This window comes from Python bivittatus, unplaced genomic scaffold (genome assembly GCF_059951505.1).
Source record: "Python bivittatus isolate LINGU-HERP-01145 unplaced genomic scaffold, Pbiv_v1 ctg000700_np1212, whole genome shotgun sequence".
NCBI classification, from domain to species: domain Eukaryota; kingdom Metazoa; phylum Chordata; class Lepidosauria; order Squamata; family Pythonidae; genus Python; species Python bivittatus.
In genome coordinates this window covers 88,911,473-88,935,387 of record NW_028277098.1, presented here as the reverse complement: position 1 = coordinate 88,935,387, position 23,915 = coordinate 88,911,473, and the positions used below count along the sequence as shown (strand labels likewise).

Here is a 23,915-nt window from a genome sequence, read left to right as displayed (position 1 = left end):
TTCATTGTTTTAGGAGAGGTGATTTCATTACTGATGGTTGTTTTAATTGTCTAGATTATTCTTTTGTGGATTGCTCTGGGCTCTTTGTGGCTTTACTAGCAGGAAAGCAAAACAACAACAGCAACAGAAGAGAGAATACATTGAGCTTTAGCCCATCAGAAGTACTCCCCAGAAGTTCAGCAAGAATAATTCATTTTCTTTACTAATAAGTTGGGGGTGGGGGTAGCTCAGGTATGGTTCTGACTGTTCAAGTCACATAAGATTTCTAGGGCTTGGATATCTCAGAAGTCACCTACTTCAGTTGGAAAATCTAATGTTCAACTCACAGTAAAATGGGAAGCCCACCATGTTTCTTATATTAGTGAATATTAAGGCTACCAGATCTGAACTGCAAAATGCAGATCATCGCTAGAGCAATATGAAAACTCCAGTTCTTGCTGCCATTTAATTATTGTCTGAATTTTTATATCTCTTCTCTTCTCTTCTCTCTTCTCTTCTCTTCTCTTCTCTTCTCTTCTCTTCTCTTCTCTTCTCTTCTCTTCTCTTCTCTTCTCTTCTCTTCTCTTCTCTTCTCCTCTCCTCTCCTCTCCTCTCCTCTCCTCTCCTCTCCTCTCCTCTCCTCTCCTCTCCTCTCCTCTCCTCTCCTCTTCTCATCTCTTCTCTTCTCTTCTCTTCTCTTCTCTTCTCTTCTCTTCTCTTCTCTTCTCTTCTCTTCTCTTGTTTTATTAGTGAAATTTAACAAAGATAGAAATCTGAATCATCCTATCTAAGGTGAAAGACAGCAACACTCCAGATGTCTCAGAGTAGATTTCACTGGGGTGTTCTTTGTCAGTTTTTGAAATGTCTTATTACTATAAAAAGGAGGAGTTGGAGTGACATTTATTTATCTGAAGAATTTATATGGCTGCCCAACTCAAACATGCAACTCGAGCAGCTTACAACAGAAAACCAAACCAAGCTAATAACTTATTGCATGATTAGATTTCACAATATGTCTAAAGACTGCTAGTTGTAGATTAATATGGATTAATTATATGGATACTTCTCCTTAAGTTTTCGTTTATTTTTATCATTATTATGTATGTTATTGCATTAGTCCTGGATTTTTCTAACCTAGATCTGATAGACATGTTTAGCGGGGATCTGATCAAAGCCTCTTCCTTTGTAGTCTACAGGAGCCACAGATCAGAAGTCTGGTAGCATCTTTTCTAACTAACTCATCTGACAAAAAAGGATAAACTTTTGTGGGCTGCAGCTAATTCATCAGAGGCAATGGACTGGCTAGCTTGTCGCTCACAAAAGCTGGTGGCTTTTAGTAAAATTTGTTAGCCTGAAGAGATGCTACCAGACTCCTCCTGACTTAAGGCCTCTCCATCAATGCAGACAGCAGAAAGCAACTGAGGGAGAAAACCTACATAGAAAGGCTTGTAACAAAGAAAGACAGGCCGATTTGTCTTCTCAGCCACTCAGAATATTTTAAAATGCACACTACAAGAAATAAAAAAAGCTTTTCAGGTGTAGTCCTCCCCAAATAGTTTGTTCCTATATACATTTAAAATCCCCATTGTGTCTGAGAGCAGAAACAGGCAACCGTTTTTTACAATAAGGCCAAGCGTTACCTTTTTCTATTCCATATATATATGGGTTTACCTTTATTTATATATACTGTATGTATGTATGTATCTGTAGAGGTAAGCCGATCCTGTCATGCGATAATGCAAGCAAGGAGAGGCTGAATTCTTTCTGTTTTTGTTTATTTTAAGTGTGTGTGTGTGTTTACTGTTCAAAGTCTGTCTGGAGGCTTAATACACAATTTCTTTGGTTTCATGCCAAAAATCATCAACCAACTGCATTGCATGTGCTGTGATTTGCCATCGGAATAATTCAGAACTGTGATCCAAGGGTGGGCAGGCAGGCAGGGAGTCCAAATCTGCACATGCCTCCTGCCCTAAAATGTTCCTGTGCTTATAACTGTAATGGGATTGCACTGAGCCCATCCCGCAGTTAGGCCGTGCTGTGCCCTCTCAAAGGAGACTCCTCTGGGTCCATCACTGTCTGCCCTTTAATGAGCAGGGACATGGAATTCCTGGCCCTTAGAGAAGCAGATTTTTTTTGTTTCTGAGACATTTTTAGCATTTTTTTTTCAGATTATTTTACAGCTGCTTTTATACGAGAGTCCACTGGAGTTGGGTGGCCAATACATTTAAATAATAATAATAATAATAATAATAATAATAATAATAATAATAGACAAAGTAATAGATAATGAAGAAGCTAAAGTGCTCTGGGACTTTAGGATTCAAACGGACAAGCACCTGCCACACAACACCCCAGATTTAACCATTGTTGATAAGAAAGACTAAAAGTTCTAGATCGTGGACATTGCAATACCTGGAGACAGCAGAAGAGAAGAGAACGAATTGGAGAAAATCACAAAATATAAAGACCTGCAAATAGAAGTAGAATGACTGTGGCAAAAGAAAGCAAAGATAGCACCAATAGTAATAGGCGCCTTGGGTGCAATCCCAAAACATCTGGAGCACCACTCGAACACCGTTGGCGTTGACAAAATCACCATCAGTCTGTTGCAAAAGGCGGCTTTATTTGGAACAGCTTCTATCCTGCGACGATACCTCTAACACCATCAAACAAGAACATCTGCCTATCCCAGTCCTTGGGAAGGACTCGATAGGTGGATAAAAATGCCAGATCCAGTCTAAACATCTGGTTGACTGTGCAACTAATAATAATAATAATAATAATAATAATAATAATAATAATAATAATAATCTGTTCTTTAAATTAAAAAAGTGGGAGGATTTACTTAACATGCATGCACTGGATGTACATTGAGTTGCCCTTTACAGTGCATGCTACAGAATATGAATTTATGCCACAGAATGTAAATTACAAACTAAGTGAGTAAATGGACGTATAATAGGAAGCATCACAGCGAGTCCTTAATCTGGGAGAATGAGACCACCTTTGTTTCAACAGGCCATCATTCTGAAGTTTTGTAAAAAGTGCCCTTTCACTGTTCACGGATAATATATATTCAGTGCTCCCACTTATTTACAACCCCTCCCCCCCCAAAAAACCAGGCAGCCTTCAGGATGGGGAGAGGATTTGTTTTGATGTAACTAGTTCTTGCCAAACAACACCATCCAGAGCCAGCATTTCCTGCAAATCTGAAGACCCGGCATTTGGTTCTTTTCTTTCGTTCTTTTTTTTTTCAGAACAAAATTGCAGGGAGAATATTTACAAATTGACTAGACTGCTCTAAAGATGTTGCATCTGTCTCGGCTCCAATTTATTTAACACTTTTTTTTTTCCAAGTGGTGGAAATGAAGCTATGCTCATAAAGTCATGTAGATGAGCCAGTGCTGGCTACGTAGAGCAGCTGGTCATGGTACTATGAACTACAAATAATTAGGAAGTGCTCTGAGATGCGAGTTATTCGCAGCACGTTTTTCTTCCCACCAATGCGGGCATGCAAAAGATGTGTAATGAAAGGAAAAGGCGTAATCTAAATCTTCGCTTTCCCACCTTTTTTATTTTACACACTGATCAGGATAATGATAAAAAAAAAAAAAGATCTCATGTTTCTGAGTAAATCTTTCCAAGCTGTAGATGCTGGTGACAAGGCTTCCTATTTTATTGCTGCATGAAAGAGTAAACAGCTTGGATGTATAGTGTATCAATATGCCACTTGCTAATAAGTAGGGATGCAAATCATAAATATTCAGCTGTTTGATCACTGGGTTTTTTTTAATTAATGTTTTGATGATCTCTGATAAGAATAAAAGTCAGGATGATAATATTGAGCAGAGGCGGCAGAGAAAGATGCAGTGATTTTCCCCTCGTATTACCTGATTTATATGACAGATAAACTATCAGTTCAACCAGGTTTGTAACAAGAAAGAATAGAAATCTGAGAGAGGGAGTAACTATTTGAGTTTAAGCATATTGTATAATCCAAAACCTTCCCCAAGGAGAACAATGTAAGGAACATTGATCAGGGTTGAAAAGTCCGTATAGTCTTGCATAAGGCATAGCCCTGTGATCTGCAGACAGCCTTTTAAGAAATTCACCTGGAACTGGAACCTGGAGGTGGCTCTCTTTGGTCCTCTTGCTGAAGATGGATGCCCTACTGCTAAGGCGAACCTATCATGCTCTCAGGAACAATTGGCCTTGCAACTGACATGGTGGCCTTTTGGGTCTGCTGCATTTTTGATGTGTCTGCTCTGCTGCACCCAAAACACACGGATAAACTCTCTGTGGCTTGCTTTCAGATTGGGCAGAAAGGTGTGACCTTACCATGAATTGTCTCTGGACCTCCTTGCTCCTCAACAAGGTATACTCCAAATCTAATCCACTCTATCACTATTACTCCTTTTTCCCAAAGGATAGGAAAAAGAGGTTTTGCAATCAGTGGTCCATTACCTTTATCCTATTTGGAGAAATAAGGTGGTTTTAATTATGCCTAAACCTATAGCAGACTCTGGTCCAATGCTTTCTGCAACCATCAGATCTAGAAGCTTAATGTTTATTTAGAATAAAAATGATGTTCTGAGCTTTCCAAATGTTGCACTGCATTCGGAAGCTATATCTAACTGAAATCTTCGTGGAAAGCACCAAGGATGAATGTAATGTATGGAAGGAACAGGACATTGCTCACTAGCACTAGCTGAATGGAGAACCTGAATTTCATGTGGAGGATCTGCAGCATCTTCTGAGACTTTCCTCTTTAACGTCCTGAAGGATTTTGCAATGCATACCTAGGACATCTCCCCAAGTATGCAGAAGTTTTGAAGATCCCCACTGGTTTCAAACAATTTTGCATTGGATTTCACTGATTCATTTCCATCTTTCAGCCAAGACAGATGCAGACACAACGACAGCAATGAAGGGGGCTTCCTCAAGGTCACTGGCATTCTGCATTAGTCAGACAGCAAAGGGCAGAAGAGTTTGGTGTACCTGTTGGTTTCTTCTGAGCAAACTGTTTAAAACCATGTCTCCTATGTGTACAGATATTCTCAAGTCAAATTATAAAATGCACCCATTGTCCTGCAGAAAGTTATCTTTGCATGCAGCCCATTGAAATGAGGCTCAGCAGGGGCAGCACTTAGTCTGAAGCTAAGCAGGGAAAGCCTGTTTGTACTAGGATGGGAGACCACTAGGAAATCCCAAGTTTGTAGACAACATGGGAAAGAAATATATATCCTGGAACAAAGCAATGGCAAACAATTTCTATAGTGCTGCCAAGAAAATTGCATGGATATATCCGTGAAGTCATCTAGTGACTTGAGGGTGTCTTTACCTTCTGGAGTAAGAGCATGGGAAACCACTTCCATAACACCATCAAGAAAACTGCATGGATACTTTATCTGAATTTGAGCTTCAGGTCATCTTTACCTTTGACACTGGACTGGGGAGGACCTGCAAAACCGCCTGTTAAGAATAAGCCACACTTAACACTGACATGGGGTTTAAAGGGTTTGAAGATCTTCATATCATTATTTGGCTATAACTCTAGAAACCAAACTGCAAGGTGGAGGAGGAAGATTGCTATTATTTGTCCCATTTTTTAGATGGGGAGACTGAGGCCAAAAAAGCAGATTTACCTGGGATCACCTTGGGATCTTAAGGCAGAGGCAATATTTTATTCAGACGATCCTCCCATTATAGGTCATTATAGGCCCAGAGCTGCCTTCTGCTTTAATGCTGTGGTCAGCTCCCATCCATTGCCACAGTATCCGCCCATAAGAGCTTCCCACTAAACGGAGCCATTGTTCTGACTTGCATCTGGTTGGGGCTGTTGTTAGAAAGTCAATGAGTAGGTCTTCCTTTGGGAATGGACACCTTGTCTCCCCCACCCCCACAACAGGCTGCTTCCCACCCCTTCCTAACACACGCTACAAAGCAGCCACGTGTTACAGTAGAACTTTGCTGAAGAGTTTCCGAGAAAACCAACACTAATGCATCAATTTGGCTTTAATAGCATCTCGCCATGAACGGCCAGTGGCCCGCCACAGCCCGTGCGCTGCTTCCATCTTAAGCCATCCGAAGGCTCTGTGTGTTTCCAGTTGAGCTCCGTTTGTTTCCAGTTGAATAGGTTAAGCAAAGACAGACCTCACTGTTCTCAATTCACTTTATGATCCTCCTATCATAAAAAAATAATATCAGCACCTTGCTTTCATGTCAGGACTGCATTTGAGCCACTATTCCCTATGCTCATGAGTAAATCCCATAAAAGCTACTCGGTTGTATTGTCGCTATTTTTCCTTGTGGATGATTGATTGATGGATGAGTGCTGACACTTCAATGAAGCTATTTCGACTGCCATCTCAATCCGATGATGTGAGGGGTATATTTTCTGTCCATGCCTCATTACTTCAGAATGACATTCCTGGAACTTCATTTACTTTTTCCCTCCTTCCCTCAAGCACCATATTTTTTTTCCCATCTCGGTTATGCATGCCATAAAAAAAAAAAGCAATTTGCTATTATATGCGGCATAAGGGCAACACTTTCCCTAGGAGGTAAATAAGGAGGGGATTTCCCCCTCCCCCCCCCCCCCATGTTGAATTTAGGGATCTTGTCAGAATGTCTCAGTTCTGATGTAAAAGCTTTTTAAAACCTTTTCTTGAAAACTGGAAGGAACACAAAACGTTGTGTGACCTATTCTGTTTATGTATGACCAGCTTTACCTTTTATTTTAGATGTTGTCTTTTACAGTATTTATTCTTCTAATGATTCTGTCTTTCCCCAAATGTATTTTCAGTTGTAGGCTTTGGTTACATTACACAATTCACTTGTCTCCTGAAGAGCAATAGATGTCCTTATTCAGTCTTATTTCTGCTTTGTCCTTATGCACAAGCAGATTTTCTCATGGAGGCTGGCATTATTATATGGGAAATGCTGATCTGAAAAAAAGAAGGTTATGCCTCTATTTAACCCCTACCAAAAAATGTATTGGTGTTGGAGAATTTCTTCCATGCAAATGTCTTGGAAGCTTTTCCGAGTTGACTTAGAACCTGATTTTAATCTGTGTAATACAGTATTCCTGTTAATAATAACACATAATTAAGACATCCGTTAAAAATCCATAACGTTAATTTAATGGAGAAAATCTAATATGGTTCTATTGGAATTTTTACGTTAAATTAACTTTAACGGGCTTTTAATGGATGTCTTAATTAGATCTCATTATTAACGTGAATATTCCACAAATTAAAATTAGGACCTCCAAAGTTTTAATGGAAAAGAAAAGTTGGGAGGACCATTTTTAAAACAAAACATTTCTTTCAATCCCCTTTTCTAGGCAACAGAGAGCCTTTTGAACTTAAGCAGGAATTTTGAAAAGATAGCAAGAGGCAACGTTTCTGATCATAGCCCCCCAGCAGAAGCCACAATAATGCCACATGCATCATATCAGTTGTGCAATGATGCCAGGGAGTGCATGACATTGTTCTCCCCACCCCACCCCGTGCTAATGGATACCCATGTATCTGATGGACTTTTTGTCATATTACAGAAAATCTGAAAAAGGACTTCTCCAACCTGGTCCTTTTTGGATATATTGAGTCTGGAAGTTCTGTTCCAAACCCATCTGGAGAACACTGGGCCAGAGAAGGATGGTTGACAAAAATTCTCTTAATACAGGCAAGAGATGACTGTACCATTGTTCACTGTTTTAGCACTTAATACACACAATCTTTGTTGGCTTGTTTGAAAAATCACTCCGTTGCATACATTGTGGAAAACAGAACGGTGGAGATTTTAAATAATCATCATTAAAAAGAAAGAGAGAGAAGACAACATGAATTATAGATGCAAAAAAAAAAAAAGGAAAAATCCGTTTTCAACAAATCTTTGGCAGCAACATGGTTAACCATATAACTATCTGAACAACTTGCTGGGAAGATTAACGCTGTTCCGAGTTTTTTTTGGCTCAGAATCTGTTTTAACTTAATAATTCTTCTACTTACGGTGATGTATTGATCCCTGGTGCAATGACTGGATTGGGCAACCCAGGTGTGTGGGTAATAGCTGCACTGAGTTGAAACATTTCCTTTAAACAAACTATCCCAAAGGGGTTATAAATAGGAAACGGACATTACCATGAAAAGCAAAGCTTCTAGTGTGACTGCATCTTGTGGAACATGCCTCGACATTAAACTATGAAGAATTGTACTCCTTTTTTTTTTCCTGTTGAGTGTTACAAATTGACAAAATAAGTACATCAATGTTTTCAGTCATTATCCTACTTCAGCGGTACTTTGTTTTACTGACAGCAAAAGGGACACTGGAGCTCAGACAGCCTTGGCGCAGTTTATCAATGAAAATCTAATATCGTCCATAAGCAGGGGAGTGGAAATCAATACTTCATTACCAAATTGTTAGTGAGGATGAAGAAGAATAGCTGGAGATTTTTATTATTCTTTTGGCAGTCTTCTCTGTCCAGGTTGTTGGAAGTTCAATGTCAGAAGTGGTGCATCATGCAGAGGTGAGTTCAGAGCGGGCTTGGGAATTAAGGCATCTGTCCTGCAATCAGAAATGATAAAAACAACAATGCAAACCACACTGCAATCTTTTTTTTCCCCTTTAAGCCATACTTTGAGCAATGCACCATCAGAGATACGTCAGTCTTAGAGGGAGGCGAGGGGGTAACTAAATCAATATGTTATCTATACAGCCCTGGGGGCTTAGGACATCCAGGTTGCTTCCTACCTTGTTTAATTTGCCCATGCTGGTGAGGTCCTTCTCAGGGACCAGAGGCCTATTTTGTGATGATGCCCATTTATACAATATTCTCTTTTTTGATAGATCAAGGTGGGGGGTATGGGTTTTGTGCTGAACTTGCCCATGAAGTTCATACTTTTAAGGTCACTGGGACTTGAGCTAGACTTGAAGGACACTACTTTGAACCTCTTGGAGCCCATGTTGCTGGTGCTGGGAGAGCAGAAGTCAGTGGTGGATGGCACCCCAAGGGTGTGGGGATGTTATTTTCTTTCTACCCCCTTTTAATTGGTTTATTTTTGTTCTTTTTGGGTTTCTGTGGGGTACCTGCTTTTTCCTCTTTCCTTGTGACATACCTACTACAATATTCCTCTTTTTCTCCACCTGCAGCAGGATGCAAAGGAAGAAGCCGGTCGTTCTTGTCAGCGGTTTAAATTGCTTATGATATCCTTTCAAAATGGGAAGCCAGGATCTCAATAAATTAATCTAAGAGCTGCATGTGAACCGAGGGGTGCAAGTTATTACCCTGACTGTTCAATATTGGGAGAAAATGTTTCTGAGTATTTACGTCCAATATGTCTGAATGTTGATGTTTAACAGCATGTTAGGCTATAAATCAGGGATGCACACTTCATTCTGCCAGGCCCACATTTTTACATAACACATAATCAAACTTTGGTATTTGCTATCACAAGATGTAGTACCGGGCTACCAGCTTGGCTGGCTGCAAAAAAGGGTTGGATCATTTAATGGAAGTTAATGGATCAATGGCAATTAGCCTTGATGGCAGAGGGACAGCTGTGAAGGCCATCTGCTAGGAGGCTAGTGGGCTTCCTTGTGCAATCGGTTTGACCACTCTGAGAACAGACTGCTGGACTAGATAGGCCAGGGGTCCAATTCAGCAGGGCACCACTTATGTGCTTATGTGCCTTCCCCCTGCCAAAGCTGGAGTGTGGCCATCACAGAGCTTCCACTATAGCAAGGAATGTGTCATTCTTTTAATGGGAGAGAAGAGGAAAATTAAAAGATACATAAGGTGTAATACATGTATTAAACCAATTATTGGATAATGTAAATGCAATGAAATGTATTAACGTGTTAATGATAGTTACAAATATGTACTTTATTTTTTTGTCCTGGATCCAGTTATTTGTTTATCCCAGTTCTTCCCATTCTTTGGAGTATGGTCTATGGCGTGCTGGGTAAAATCAAGTGGGGCCCTCTGCCTGATTGCCTACTTCTGGATAATGCATTCATATGGGATATTTGCAGACAGGGATCAAAAAAGTAAAAGAAAAAGAAAAAGAAAAGTAAAACACACACACACACACGCTGCTGCAATGCTAGGTCTGTCTCCAATGACCACATCCATTCATGATTTGGTGGTGGACAAGCAGGCAGACCTGGCGTGTATTATCAAGATCTAGTTGAATGAGGACAGTGGTATTGCTCTCTCTGAAATATGCCCAGCTGGGTTTTAGATCCTATATCAACCTCGAAGAGAACTTATCTGTGGCCAGGGTTATAGTTCCTGCAGCAGCAGGGTATGAGTGACTATATTAAGTCTGCAGAGATAATCTAGGGGTCCTGCCCTGAGCTTCTGGACCTGGTTGCTGGGCTGGTGGTGGAGATCTCCTGCCTGTTAGATAACTGCACGTGATGGGCCCCAGGTCCATTTGGACTCAGGAGATCATGGTGTCCATGAGCTTGTCTCAGGTGATCTCAGGACCGACACACATGGGCAAACATACTTGAGACCTTGCCTTTGCTTTGGAGCAGTTACTATGTGATCATCAACCCTTTGCCATGTCAGATCATTTCCTGGTCTAGATGTAACCGCCACCACAGACCTCCTTAGGGCATACCTATTTGAATGGTCTGCCCCAGGAGCCTCATGGATCCAGATGGTTTCCAGAGGGCACCTGGGGAATTTCCTGACAGTCTGGTGGAATCCATTGATGGCCAATAGCAACATCCCCCTTGAGCCCCAAGGACATGGTATGTGCAGTGACCTAAATAATCATGCCTGCTTTGTTGAGTCCAATCTCCTTTTCCTTTCCAGCTTTATGTTCTCTGATCACCAAGGCTAGCTACTTGAAATCAATATGTGACATTCATTTCAGCATCACAACCTTACCCTGTCCCATTAGTGTTCCTCGGTCAAAGACCTGCAGCAATTTTGCAGGTTTTGGCAAAATGTTCTTTGCATGCAAACTTTTAAAGGATTCTGGAGCATTCTCAGGATCTGAACCATCAGCTAGATTTCCTGGACAAAAGTTCCCACCATGCCACCAAACAGGTTTGGCTTCAGCCAAAGACTTCCTTGGCCCTGTGTGGTTTGTGGGCTTACCACCAAGAGTGTGGTGGCCGTTACATGGCCATCTGCATGAAATTAACAAGGCAGAGTTTCTTAGAATAGGCAACAGCAGCAGATGTCCCATCTGGGACCCTTAGAGCTGGTGAAGGTGCTATGTTTTTCTCCAAAACACTGTTTGCTGACTTCTTTTCTTCCCACTAATAGCTTTGTACCCAGTCCTGCTTTCCTCAGTCACTTGGGACTTCAGTGATAGGACCACAATGCACATATTTTCTTCAAGCTTTTGCTTTCCAGCTTTCTCCCTACTCTGTGACCATATCTGGCATACATAGCTGAGAATGTGCCACCTGCTCCTGCCACATAGGCAGGGGGTGTCTACAGGGAGGGTGTTAAAAAGTTAAAGTGGTGGCCACCCTTGTGGCCAAAACCCCACTCCTTTTTACATGCATCATGACTTTTTTGACCCCCCTTTCCCCGAGACCCCTGCACATAGGAGTGTAAACGATGGGTGAATTAACTATCCTCTGCATTGTAAACCTGTCTTATTCTGTTGCCCACAGGCCCACAGTGGCTTCTTCCAGCCAGAGGAAGAAACTATGGCTTGTTTTAATTGATTTTCCTGCCTGTTCTGGCAGGAAGCCATCACCCACTTCAGACACCACAACAAGCGAGTCTTATAGTGTGTCAGTGTGAAGACCAGAAGGTGTAAGCCAAGGTTTTCTAGCTAAGCTACAAGCTTGGTTTGCCACGTTTCAAAACACATCACCTCTAATTAGCTTTTGCCAGCATGACTCCCTTCCTGCCGAGCACTTTCTCTTCCCATTTCCCTGGCAATGGTGCACAATCTTTTGCTGAGAATGTTCTTCATAGCTGCCCCTTCTCATGAGTGTTCCTTTTCCTTAACTCTGCCCTTCTTTTCCTCAAGCCCCTGTTTCCTTAACTGTCCTTCTCAAACCTTTCCTGTTCCTCCAGTGCCAATTCTACTCCCCATCTTGGTATTGCTATACCTCTGGATACCATACATCTTTGCTTCCTTTCTTCCTTGGGGTTATGATTCATTAGATTTCCATCCTCTGCCCAGATTCCTCTGTAAAAGGTTACAGAGCTTGGCGTTTTCCTTCCCTCGCAGAATCTGGTTTGTAAAAAAAGCTGTCTGTTTTTTAGCCCTTTCGCTCCCTTGGGGGAAAAAATGATGAACTTTCCAAGACACCAAACCCACATGTAACAGTGCCAAAGCCTTCACTGTCACCACTGTTGATGTCCAGAAGTACTTTATACTATAGTAGAGGCGTATAATATTGAAATACATTAATTTATGTAAGCTTGGATTTCTCTGTCAAAAACCCTTCCTTCCCCAGTGAAACGGGAAGTCAGAAATGGGTCAAGAGAGTATCAAACTAATGAGCTTTTTAAAAATTATTTCCCTTCACTTTTCCTTCGTGCTGCCATGAATATTTTTTCATTCATCACTGATACGTTTCCTAAATGAAACATTATGTCAACCTTTCTTTGGGGAAAGAACAGCAACAGTTGTGGTGGGAATCTCAACATCTCTCCATACGGATGGAAATTACTCAGAAGACAAAGCTGCACTTCTGTTGATTTCACCCACTCCAGAGCTGTTCTTTTTAGCAGGGTAGCAACTGGACAACGACTCTTTTAGATTTTCCAGGTTCAGCATGAAGCAGGGTTATGCTTGGCATGGATCTGCCTTTGGCTAGTTGCAATGATTTGCAGAACTGTAATGGGACCAAGCGGATTCTTCCAAATCCTATAAAATAGATATGGGGTAGGAACTCTGGACTGTGCTGAGTTTGGCAATGCCAGTCCCAGTTAAGAAAAGCATATGTGTGAGAGACTGAATCTGACAGGGTCAATGTTGGTTTTCCAATTCCTAAAAGTCTTATTTCCCCAAGAAAGAGACATCTGTTTTCCTATCTCTTCATGAGATGCTTTAGAATCCCTTTTGATGTGTTTCTGCGATTAGCATTGAGAGGTAGCACAATGACCCTCCTCTCACCAGCTCTGCAGCTCCCTTGTCTTCCACCAGGATCTTAAAAAGTCCTGAGGAAAGAGGTCCTTTGTGATGTTTTTCCTTGGGGTTTAATTGAAACCTGGGAAGCTGCAGTGAAAGATAAGAAGCCCACACATATCCATCAACTACCTTTTAACTGAGTTAAATGTAAGAACCTTGTCCCAATTCTTGAGAATTTAGCTAAGATTCTACTTGGAAAGCTGCTGATTTCTTTTGTGCTAAATTGAAGAAGAAGGAAATACGCATCTTGTGAGAGTAAAAATTGGCATTCTCTGGTATATTTTGTCTAAATATGGGGACTGCATTTAGCTGTCACACAAATACTCTTTTATAGTCCTGTGTGGTTTGAATTGGAATTGGGGCCCAACCATGGCTCACGGGTTGATCACATGCTTTGAATGCAGAAGACTCTAAGTCCAGTGTTTCTCACCTGGAATTTTAAAAAATGATCAGGTAGACCTGCTGATGACTATGGAAGAAGAATGCTAACTAGAATGTACCAATCTGGACAAGACAGTTGAGTAATCTGGTTTGATACAAAGTAAGTTATGACTTCTTCTACACTTTCTTAAAAGTTCTTAAATCACAGACGAAAGTCACACGATGCTGAAAACAGACACATCTGAATGCTGTCTGTCCTTGGATGGAAACAATCTGGGAATCTCATGTATGTACCCTTGAGTTCTATGATGGAAGAACGGCGGGATAGAAAATGCACTAAATAAAAACAAATATCAAAGTCACTTAATCTGAGACCTGTAACTCTTTGGCTCACGTACTGCATTGTTCACATGAGCAGCTTGATTATTCCCATAAAGATCTCCAAAATAATGTCCAAGCTGACTATTTTGTACAACCAACAGACTGCAAGGCTACACTAGGGTGGGGGATTACAGTCAAAGTTTGTTTTCCATTGCAAAGCAAGAATCCTGGTAAAAACCTCAGGTGGAATTAGGCTATGAAAAGGGATTCTGCATCTTTGAGTAATGAGACTGGGATACTGGGAATGCATTTCCCACTCACTCATTTCTCACTGTATGGCATTCCGATTTCATGACACTTCATAATAAATCATTGCTTATCACTCACATGGGAACATAACATGGCTCAAGTTAAGATTCGTTAGCGATTGCAGAGGAGAAACATGAATTGCTCTATATCAGAGCTTTTTGATCATCTTCCGGCCTCCTGCAGGCATTCTTTTTTATTGTGATATTTACTGTAACTGTTGTTTAAGGCATAAATAAAAGAGGAGGAAAACAGAGAAAATATGAATAATGTAAATGAATTTCTTTGGTTTATTTATGCTTTGATGTAAGTATTTGGCAATTACACACCACGGAAGTTTGTGAGCGACAGAAGAGAGAAAAATTGGGTGGATTGAGGGAGAAAAGAGCGAGAGAGAAGTTGCTGCAGCAGCAGATAAATGGGATACTGGGAGTCTATTAATAGCGTTCAGCGGTGATACGTGCACCTTGTCAGAGAAAAAAGGAATCTAGACCTCCTCTGAAAGAGGCTAGTTTGTGGTGGCAGTGAAAGAGGCTACCCGGCACCCTTGACCAGAAACTTCAATTTTGACTGGAACAAAGGCATTTTCCCCTAATCTCCATAGTACTTTCTTGATCGAAATCTCAGCTGCCGACAGCAGAAGTTGCTACTAACTGTTGTCACATTGCAAAGTACTATGCCACTGTCACCAGCCTACAAAATGTTGGCTTGGTATAATAGGAATGCACCTGTATTGTGTGGTGAGTATGGCTGTTATGCACCGAGTGACCTTAGGGCAGGGGCGATCAACTTTCCTTGCATTAGAGGCCACAACCTTCTTGACTGACCAGCAGGTGATGCAGGAAATGTGTATCATCACCAAAACAAACAGAATAATTTCTTCGTTTTTCAACCTATTCGTTCTTTCTGGGGAGTTTAAAAGTTGGGATGGGAAGGGAGGTCTCTGGGAAGACATCTTTCCCCCAAATGGCCCATTCCTATCCTTGGTTCTGGGGGAAAAAATCTCCCAAACCCAGCATTTTTGCCCCTGAATTTTGGTGGTGTGAACTTGGAGTATTGGGTGCTGCCCAAGGGGTACTGGGAGCTGTCTGTGGCTCATGAGCTATGGGTCACCCCCTCTGCCTTAGCTCAGTTCCCCATGCAGTGGAGGAACACTCCTTCTGTGCTTTAAACTACCATACCTCAAATAGTTGTTAGGATAACAGAAACAAGTGAGATTTGGTAGGATATGAAGATGACATAATAATATTAACATCTTGGGAAGGAGGGTGGTGGTAGGAAAAATACACACAACTGTATCATGCTTATATTTCTCATCACTTTCAGAAGAGGAATAATTTGGAGCAGATAACTCACACAAGTTAACCGACCCTTCCTGTAAGGTCAGTGAAATTAAAGCTAAACCCCACGATCGTCGCTTGTACTTTTTAAAGATGGATATAAAAATGTCACAAATCTTCTATGTAATGTTTGATTTAAGCTCTTGTCCTTTCAAAGCCATTTCAGCTATTCTCCACCACCCAATTTTTCTTTTCTTTTATCAAAGCCAGCCTAACTTGATATTTTTGTGGAGTTTTTTTTTTCTTTTGTTGTTTGTATATTCACTTTGGATTATAATATTTATATTTATGTTCATCATGTTTGCCCAAATCCTAGGTGAGCTGGGTGGCCATATAAACTGAATAAAGTAAATGAGTAATGGGCACAGGGTCAGGCCAAGCTATTTTGTAGCCTGAGGTAAAGAATAAGATTCCTTCTCACGTTTGGTTGACAGAATGGTAGCAAACTCATACATCAGCACTGGTGACAAGACAGAGCCCTCCTTGGGTAGTGATTCTTCTGGTGACCCTTCCATAATGCCCCATGCCACCTGCCGGGCACAGTCACATTGCTGACTTTATCCTAAGGGCAAACCAAAAAATGTGTTTTGCTCCTTGCATAGATCAAAAACATTGTGGCTCGAACATTTGACTGGGTCATTCCAAATGAGTCGGGGTCTGGCCAAAGAGAAACAGGTAATTTATGTGGATCTAGACTTTGACCAAGACAAGTCCAGGAAAGAGGCAAAGTGTAACCTCGTGGATTCTTCCATCTCCACAAGTCTATCATTCTCTTGGGTATCCATTGCAGTTACCTAGATTTTGTTTAAATATACAGAAAATATATGATGGCAAAATCTTTACAAGAGTGGAACTGAGGTTGTAGGTTCTCCATCTCTGGAGGTTTTTAAGAAGAGACTGCACATCCACCCCTTGTAGATGGTTTATTTAGTTTCCTATGCTCCAGAGGGTAGGACTATATAATCCTTCTGGTCCCTTCCCATTCAACAGTTCTATGATTGGGCACAGCTGGTATGCTTCACCCCTCTCTCTCCTCTCCTCCTACACATAGCCTATACACTAGCCTACCTGCCTTTGTCCTCTGTCCTTTGTCCTCCTTACATTTATTATATATATATAAAATCTGTCACCACCCATCTCGTTGAACAACTTTGGGCAGTTTACAACAGAGATAAAATCAATTAAAATACAATATAAAAACAATCCTAATAATAAATAAATTCCAAGAATGATGGAGAATTGGCAAATAACTCAGGGAGTCTCATCAGGGCCCCAACCACCCCCAGGGACGATTAGAGCACCTATTGCCTCATGCAAGCTGGCAGAGCCAGGTCTTTAGTCCTTTCCGGAAAGCTGGGAGGGTAGGGGCCCGCCACACCTCTGGGGGGAGAGTATTCCCAAGGGCAGGGACAACGGCAGAGAAGGCTCTCCTCCTGGGCCCACCAGACAACATTCTTTCACTGATGGGGTCCACAATATGCCCTCTCTGCCTGACTGGGTGGGACGGGTTGATGTGATGGGGGTGAGACTTCCCTTTGTCCACCACTGTCCTTGAATTCAAGTATGGCATATCTGCCTAGCTCCTCCCACCCACCCATCCTACACCCACTCACTGCACTCCCCAGCCTTCCTCTTCTCCACTATCTCCCACCCCAGAACACTCTGCTTTAACTCCATGCATACATTGATGTAGTCCTGAACTGCCTGATGCTGCCTGATCCATGTGCAGAACACCATTTATCTCATCTCAGCTTTTTCAGCTGCTACTTTCCAAGTAAATTGGACCACAGCTTTCAGTTAGCCTTGGCAACTCATAGTATCTATGTGGGATAGTGGAGGTTTAATAGGAATAATAAGAAGATATTTCTTCTGACTGGCTAGTTATGGAGATTTTTAAAAATCTCCAGGGATAAATTTATGTGTAGGAAACTGGACTTAGACTATTGGGCATCTTCACAGGTTTCTTGATACAGGCTTTCTTTGTCTATGTGTTTCTGCCACTGGGAGAAATAAAGGAACATGTAAAATATTTCCACATTACAGATTTTACAGATCTCCTTGCAGGGATAGAAGTGAAATTTCTCATTGAAAGAGACAAGTGTGGTCAAGGAACTTCATGTGAACAGCACATCTTGCCACAGCCCCTCCCTGTTTATCCGCAGTGGATTGAGTGAAGGCAACAGCGACTTGTGTGACTTGGAAAGAATACGTAATTATCCAAGAGGGTTTCCCACCCCCCTTCTGTTTAATTTGTTTCAGGCCCTTGATCATGCAATCAAGCCTGAGACTGAAGCATGTTAAGTGGTTCTCTTCAGTTATGTGTTTCTATTTGCCTGCAAAATCACCAGGGAAAGAAAGAGAAGTTTTTCTAGGAGAAATAAACTGCTGGAGCAAAAAAGGTGAATGGGAACTATTTCTTTAACTCAAAATGAATTCTTTGGGGATGCTATTGGTATGTTAAAGCAGGCATTTTTTTAAAAAATCATGGTCGATTCACGGCAGAAACACCTTTTATGAACACTTCTATGAGCGTTTTTAATAAAATGCAAAACTGTATTCAATTTCCTGAAAGTTTTCTTCCTCTGCAAAAAACAATTCTATTTTTCAAGCTCATTTTCAGAAGGCTTAAAATGTTCTTTCATACTGTTTTTAGGCTTAGTTTATTACTGTGAGCTAATGAAAGAGGATGCTTGCTTTTTACCCATCTCTCCATCACCCTTCCATTACGGTAGATTGAATGAGAATTGCTAGAAGAGAGATGTGGGAAACTTTTCAGAACTGTGCTAATACAGAAGCGTTAGGTTTTCTACCTGTGGGGAGATGTATATGCACACAGATGCATCTATACAGAGAGACTCATGGAACCTCTCATGCTTTGATCCGAAAATCATGGAGGGATTTCTTTCCTGTCCTGCATTTTGTCACTGAGCATTGCTTCCTGTCCCTTGCCTGTTTGTATCTTTTTTTTTTAGACCTGTTTTATCCCACCTTTATTATTTTTTTTATAAATAACTCAAGGCAGCAAACATACCTCCTCCTATTTTCCCTACAACAACAACCCTGTGAGGTGGGTTGGGCTGAAAGAGAGGGACTGGCCCAAAGTCACCCAGCCGGCTTTCATGCCTAAGGCGGGACTAGAACTCACGATCTCCTGCTCTCTAGCCTGGTGCCTTCACCGCTCGACCAAACTGGCTCTCTCACTGGAAAAAGAGCCCATCTTCTCCCCTGTCTTTCACAGGATGCAAAGTGGCTTGGCAAGATTTGTGTATTTATTCAATGTGGAAAAATAGTGCAGGTTCTCCCTTCATGTTGGAACACCTGCAGTGTTCTCGGGAAGATGCAGCTGCTTCTAAGTAGTGCTGCTGCTACAGGATGAGCCTGATGTCACCCACGATACCTAATGATACGGTTTGTTTAGGTTTGTCATTAGAAGGTCATCTTATGTACTAGTTTTGAGTGAGGCAGAATTTAAAAAAAAGAAACCAAAGAATAAATCTTTACAAATAGACACACAAAATGTATGATAAAATTGGCATACTTTTTCTGTATTTCCTTTGGATTTGAATGGAAGGATTTTTGTTTGTTTGTTTGTATCAAGGAAACCTGAATAGTTACAGATCATCATCATCATCATCATCACCTGGGACTTTAGAATTCAAACCGACAAGCACCTGCCACCCAACACCCCAGACTTAACAATTGTTGATAAGAAAGACAAAAATGTCTGGACGGTGGACATTGCAATACCTGGAGGCAGCAGAACAGAAGAGAAAGAACTGGAGAAAATCACAAAATACAAAGACCTGCAAATAGAAGTAGAACAACTGTGGCAAAAGAAAGCAAAGATAGTACCAATAGCTACAGGCACCTTGGGTGCAATCCCAAAACACCTGGAGCACCACTTGAAGACCATCAGCATTGACAGAATCACCATCATTCATTTGCAAAAGGCAGCTTTACATGGAACAGCTTACATCACCATCAAACAACAACATCTGCCTATCCCAGTCCTTGGGAAGGACTTGACAGGTGGATAAAAATGTCAAGTCCAGTCTAAACATCTGGCTGACTATGCGACTAACCATCGTACCTGTTTCTTTGCGCATTCCATATAAGGAAGCGGACAGTTGGCTCATATAGTCTACTGGTATTCATGAGACAATAGCAGGCAGGCAGGCAGGGACCTGGGAGTGGGCATCAAGAAAATCAGGCTGCTGCTTGCAATCATCTGAGCAAAGTCCCACTGCTTGCTAATGTATCTCATGCATGTGAAGATTGAGCTGCAGTTGGTTTCTCCCCATCCAGGCATGCACTGGGAGTTGCATGGCTGGCTGGGGAATTCTGGGAGTTGAAGTCCACCCATCTTAAAGTTGCCAAGGCTGAGAAACCCTGCTCCAGGCCCTGGGGCAGGACTACCACAGCCTTCCTTGACCAAGCACCTGGAATAAATTGGGAGGTTTGGGTGACTGGAGTGCTTTGGGGTATAGAGTGTAGTTCTAGCTCCTCTCTGAGCCCATAATCTTTTTCCTGGAAAACTACTCTGGGTAATTTCCAGTTTAATATGCACCCAGAATGCTCCCAGTCAGTCCTACCTCCAGGTCACAGCAAACACACATCTCAGTTCAGCTAGCAAAAGAATATAGCTTGAAGTTTAAGTTCAAAAATTCAAAAGCAATTAATTGGCAAAATGGGACAAAGACAGGCAAAAGCAGGGAGAGAGAGAAATATCAACCACCGGCTGATATTCTATATCCGTATTATTCATATAATGTATATCTCTTGAGCCACAGATCAAAGGCACAGAACTTTCCAGAGCCCCTGGAAACAATGCTGTGGATAGTTAGCATGGATAGTCCCAAAGGTGATTCCAGCTTGAGCCCATTTATGTACATAAAAGTAGCAGAGATGGAAAGTAGGACACCAGGTGATCTGTCTTCTATTTTCCATCTGTAGAAATAGTTTCTTCCTCTGTCCTGTGCTGGGGGGGGGGGGGTTAAAAAAAGATAAAGGCAATTGTTTTGTAGATATTGATCTCTAAACTAATCTCCCCCCCCCCCCAAATAGGGTTGTCTATTGGGGGAAGAAGCTGAAAAATGTTAGGGTGGTAGTCGCAAATGTATGATTGAAGCCCATCCTTTTTTAAATGTGGCATATGTGTGACGTATTTAAAAGGGCAGGACTTTGATTAGACATCTGGATTTTTTTGATCCCTCCCTAATATACTTTCCCCAAACAACTCTGGGGGTTAAAATGAACCCTTTCTAATCTCACCTGTACATAGAATATCCTAACTGCGATTATGACAGAATGAAACATTTTGCTGTTTTTCTCACTTCAAAATTGCAGGAAAGTTGCACTGCTGACTCGTATTCAAAAAGTGGAGCTTTGAGATTCATATACACTCCTGTGGCTGCAGGTTGTTCAGTCCACTATATTTCCCTGGGGTATATCTCTCTCCTAAAAAAGACTGGGGCACCAAATGAGGGATTATTACATTAGGAATCAAATATTCAATTTTCAGGTTGGCATTGAGATCCTGTCTGCCTATAGTCATCAGCCTTAGCCAATTTATTCCCAAAGACGTTATTGATACAAGAACAAGTCCAATTAGGTCCGTGTAAAAAGAATGCATTACAGGCTCTGTCTAGGATTGGACTTTCTCTTGCAAATTTTATTTAAAACATCTTAGGGACGCTATTGAAAGAGGGAATAAGAATTTGACAATGCTGTGGAGGCAACTTTGCTAACGATTTTTGAACCACCTCCAACTGAGGTCTAAATGTCTTCAATATCCATAAACAATTCTATACTGTCCAATTAGGAAGACAAAGACATAGAAGGCTGTCAGAAAGATTTGCACGGCTAAGCGTCTGATATCACAGAGATGATAAGGGATTGTGTGGAAGGGAATTTCGGGGCGGAGGGGAGAGAGAAAAGGCTGCATGGAACGGATGGCTATCATTATAATATTATACAGCCTTCCACCTTTCCAATTACTGGCAGGTTTCATTAATTACAGTAACATTACCCTAATAGACTCCCCCCTCCCTCTTCTCTTATCTCAACCTTCCCTCTGTCTACCTAAAATGCTCACTTCAGCAGCTGATCAATGAAAAACTGGGCCAGCCGGTGGCCCGTTCTGACTCAAATGAGCAAACGCAAGGAGCCAGAAACCAAGAGAGCTGAAATAAAGATGGAAGAAAATTGGCAGAGCGATGGTACTAATGCAGAAATATGGAAGCTTTTGAACTGATACAGAGTGTGTTTGGAACATTTTTAAATTGCTCTCTTTGGAAGAAGATAGCGCCAGCAGCCACTGGGGGATATGCAAGTTGATATTCTTAAAAGCAAGAAAAAAAAGAAAGGAAAGAAAGGAAAGGAAAGGAAAAAGCTTTTTCTCCTCCCTCATTCAGGTGAGAGCATTAAAGTAGAGGCTGATTGTAACCTGACAGTTACTTAAGGGCTGTTAGTTTTGCTAGCCCAGAAGGGTGAATTGTGTAAGGAAAGACAGTGCAGATTCCACCGTCTCGGTTCCATTAAGTATAATATTGGGAGCATTTCCCTGCTGTCAACATGTTACTATCAACAGCATTATCTGTTTCAACTGCTTTTACAATTACGCTTAACGACCCGGCCGCCTCCGAGCTCAGTTTTCGTTTTAAAGGCACCGACAAGAGCCTCCATTCTAACCCATCAGCTGTTAGCTCCTTAGCAAAGCAAAACACGACCCAAAAAAAGACCATGCAAATAGTTCCAGATCGTCACCAAGAGTGCTTTCCCCCCTCCCAATTCATGGGCAGCCAACTGTTCCCAGTTCTTTCTATTACATTTTCTACCTATTATTTCATGTAATGGCATTCCTTAAATTTTAAATTAGCTCCGAAGAATAAAAATAATTGAATTCCTGCTGTTTTGTGTACATAGAGGGTGACAGGAGCTAATGTGATAATTTAAACTGTAAATGAGTCTTCACTTTGTGTTCATTAATTACAGCTAATTGCTGAATTACAAACCTTCTTGGTTAGGCACTGTTATGTATTCATGTAGCATGTTAGACCTCCAGCTGGTAGAAAACTGTTTTATAGACTTACAAGCTGACATGCAAAACTAGCCTAGGAACACTTCTGTTTGGAGGCAGAGGGGGGAAAAGGGTGAATGTGTTCTAAACTTAGAGCACGCTGGGCATCACCCATGTGTCAAACTCAGATCTGAACTAAAAAAAAAATTCTAAACAATAAACTGATTTTTTTTTTCACCCACTGTCTACCTGTTGACACATTTTAAATAGCAGGACTTTATTCCGTGTTTCCTTCAGCAGTCAAGATTTTTTTTAGTTCTCCACTGCTTTCACTTCCTTTACATAAAGTTTAAAGAATACGCTTTACCAATCAAAGAACGTACAACTGCTTTTAATTATAACATCTAAGTGTTACTATGATGTTCAGAAGGAATCGATAATGAATATCACTGTTGGGAAAAGATGACTCTAATGGCACTTGCAGGTTCTGTCCTGCTTATGGACTTCCCACTGGATTAAGCATCTGCTTGGTGGAAGTGTGCAAAATTTTGGATCAAAAATTCAAATCAGAGTCAATTCAATCACCATTTTAGACTGAATCTTTGAACCAAATTGCTGAATGAATCAGCCCAGTTCAGTGGAGTCTGATACATGCATGCACGCACTTTTAGAGAAGCAAGCTGACCATTCAGTTCAATTCAATGATTTGATTTCACTCTTTGAATTAAATCACTCCCAAATTATCCAAATCAGGTGGATGATTTGAAGCAGATTTTGCCTGAATCATATACACCTGCTGTTTAGTTGATGGACTAGACAAAATACTGAAGCTGAGAGACTCTTGGTCTGATCCAACATGGTTCTTCTCATGCTCTTTTTTTTAAATATTTTTTCTTACTTTTTAATTAATAACAAAGAAAAAGAAAACAAAACACAAAACACAAAACACAAAAATAATAGTACTGGCAAATATGGAATTGGATTTCCCACTGTGGAAACAAAGCAACAAAATAATAGAAGTTATTTTATGATGTATACTTTTGTCTCTCTTGGTGCCATGTGTTCATATGAACAAGTTTCTCTTTTGCATGAATAATTTTCAACATGAAAATATATGGGAGGAGGAAGCATAGCACAATTTTTTACAACCTCACATTCTCCAGATGTGTTGGAACCACAATACTTGTGCTAGCTGAGTGTTCTAGATTTTGAACGACAACAAATTGAAGAAAACTGGCCCTAATGAAATTTGGGGTCCTATGTATCTTTTAAGAAGCAACAGAATAACAGACCCCATATCTCTTAGTCATATCTTATTTGGTTGCACAATCTGTTTTCAAAAAGAACAGGACTAATAAATTATATCTATTTCTAAGAAATTCAGGTTTGTGTTTAGTTTTGAATCTTACCCACTGGGAAATCATCTCTAGGTTGAGTAGGCTGAATTCACCACCG

At 41.1% G+C, this 23,915-nt stretch overlaps 1 protein-coding gene across 1 annotated transcript in view; it reads right to left on the bottom strand.

Annotated features, from left to right (window-relative positions):
• Positions 1 to 6,602: 6,602 nt before the first annotated feature.
• Positions 6,603 to 23,915, bottom strand: part of TSHZ2 (teashirt zinc finger homeobox 2) — a 374,737-nt gene continuing 357,424 nt past the window's right edge. The window contains exon 3 of the mRNA XM_088153775.1: positions 6,603 to 8,547. The gene's annotated coding sequence lies outside the window, so the exon portion shown is untranslated. The remainder of the gene's footprint in view (positions 8,548 to 23,915) is intronic.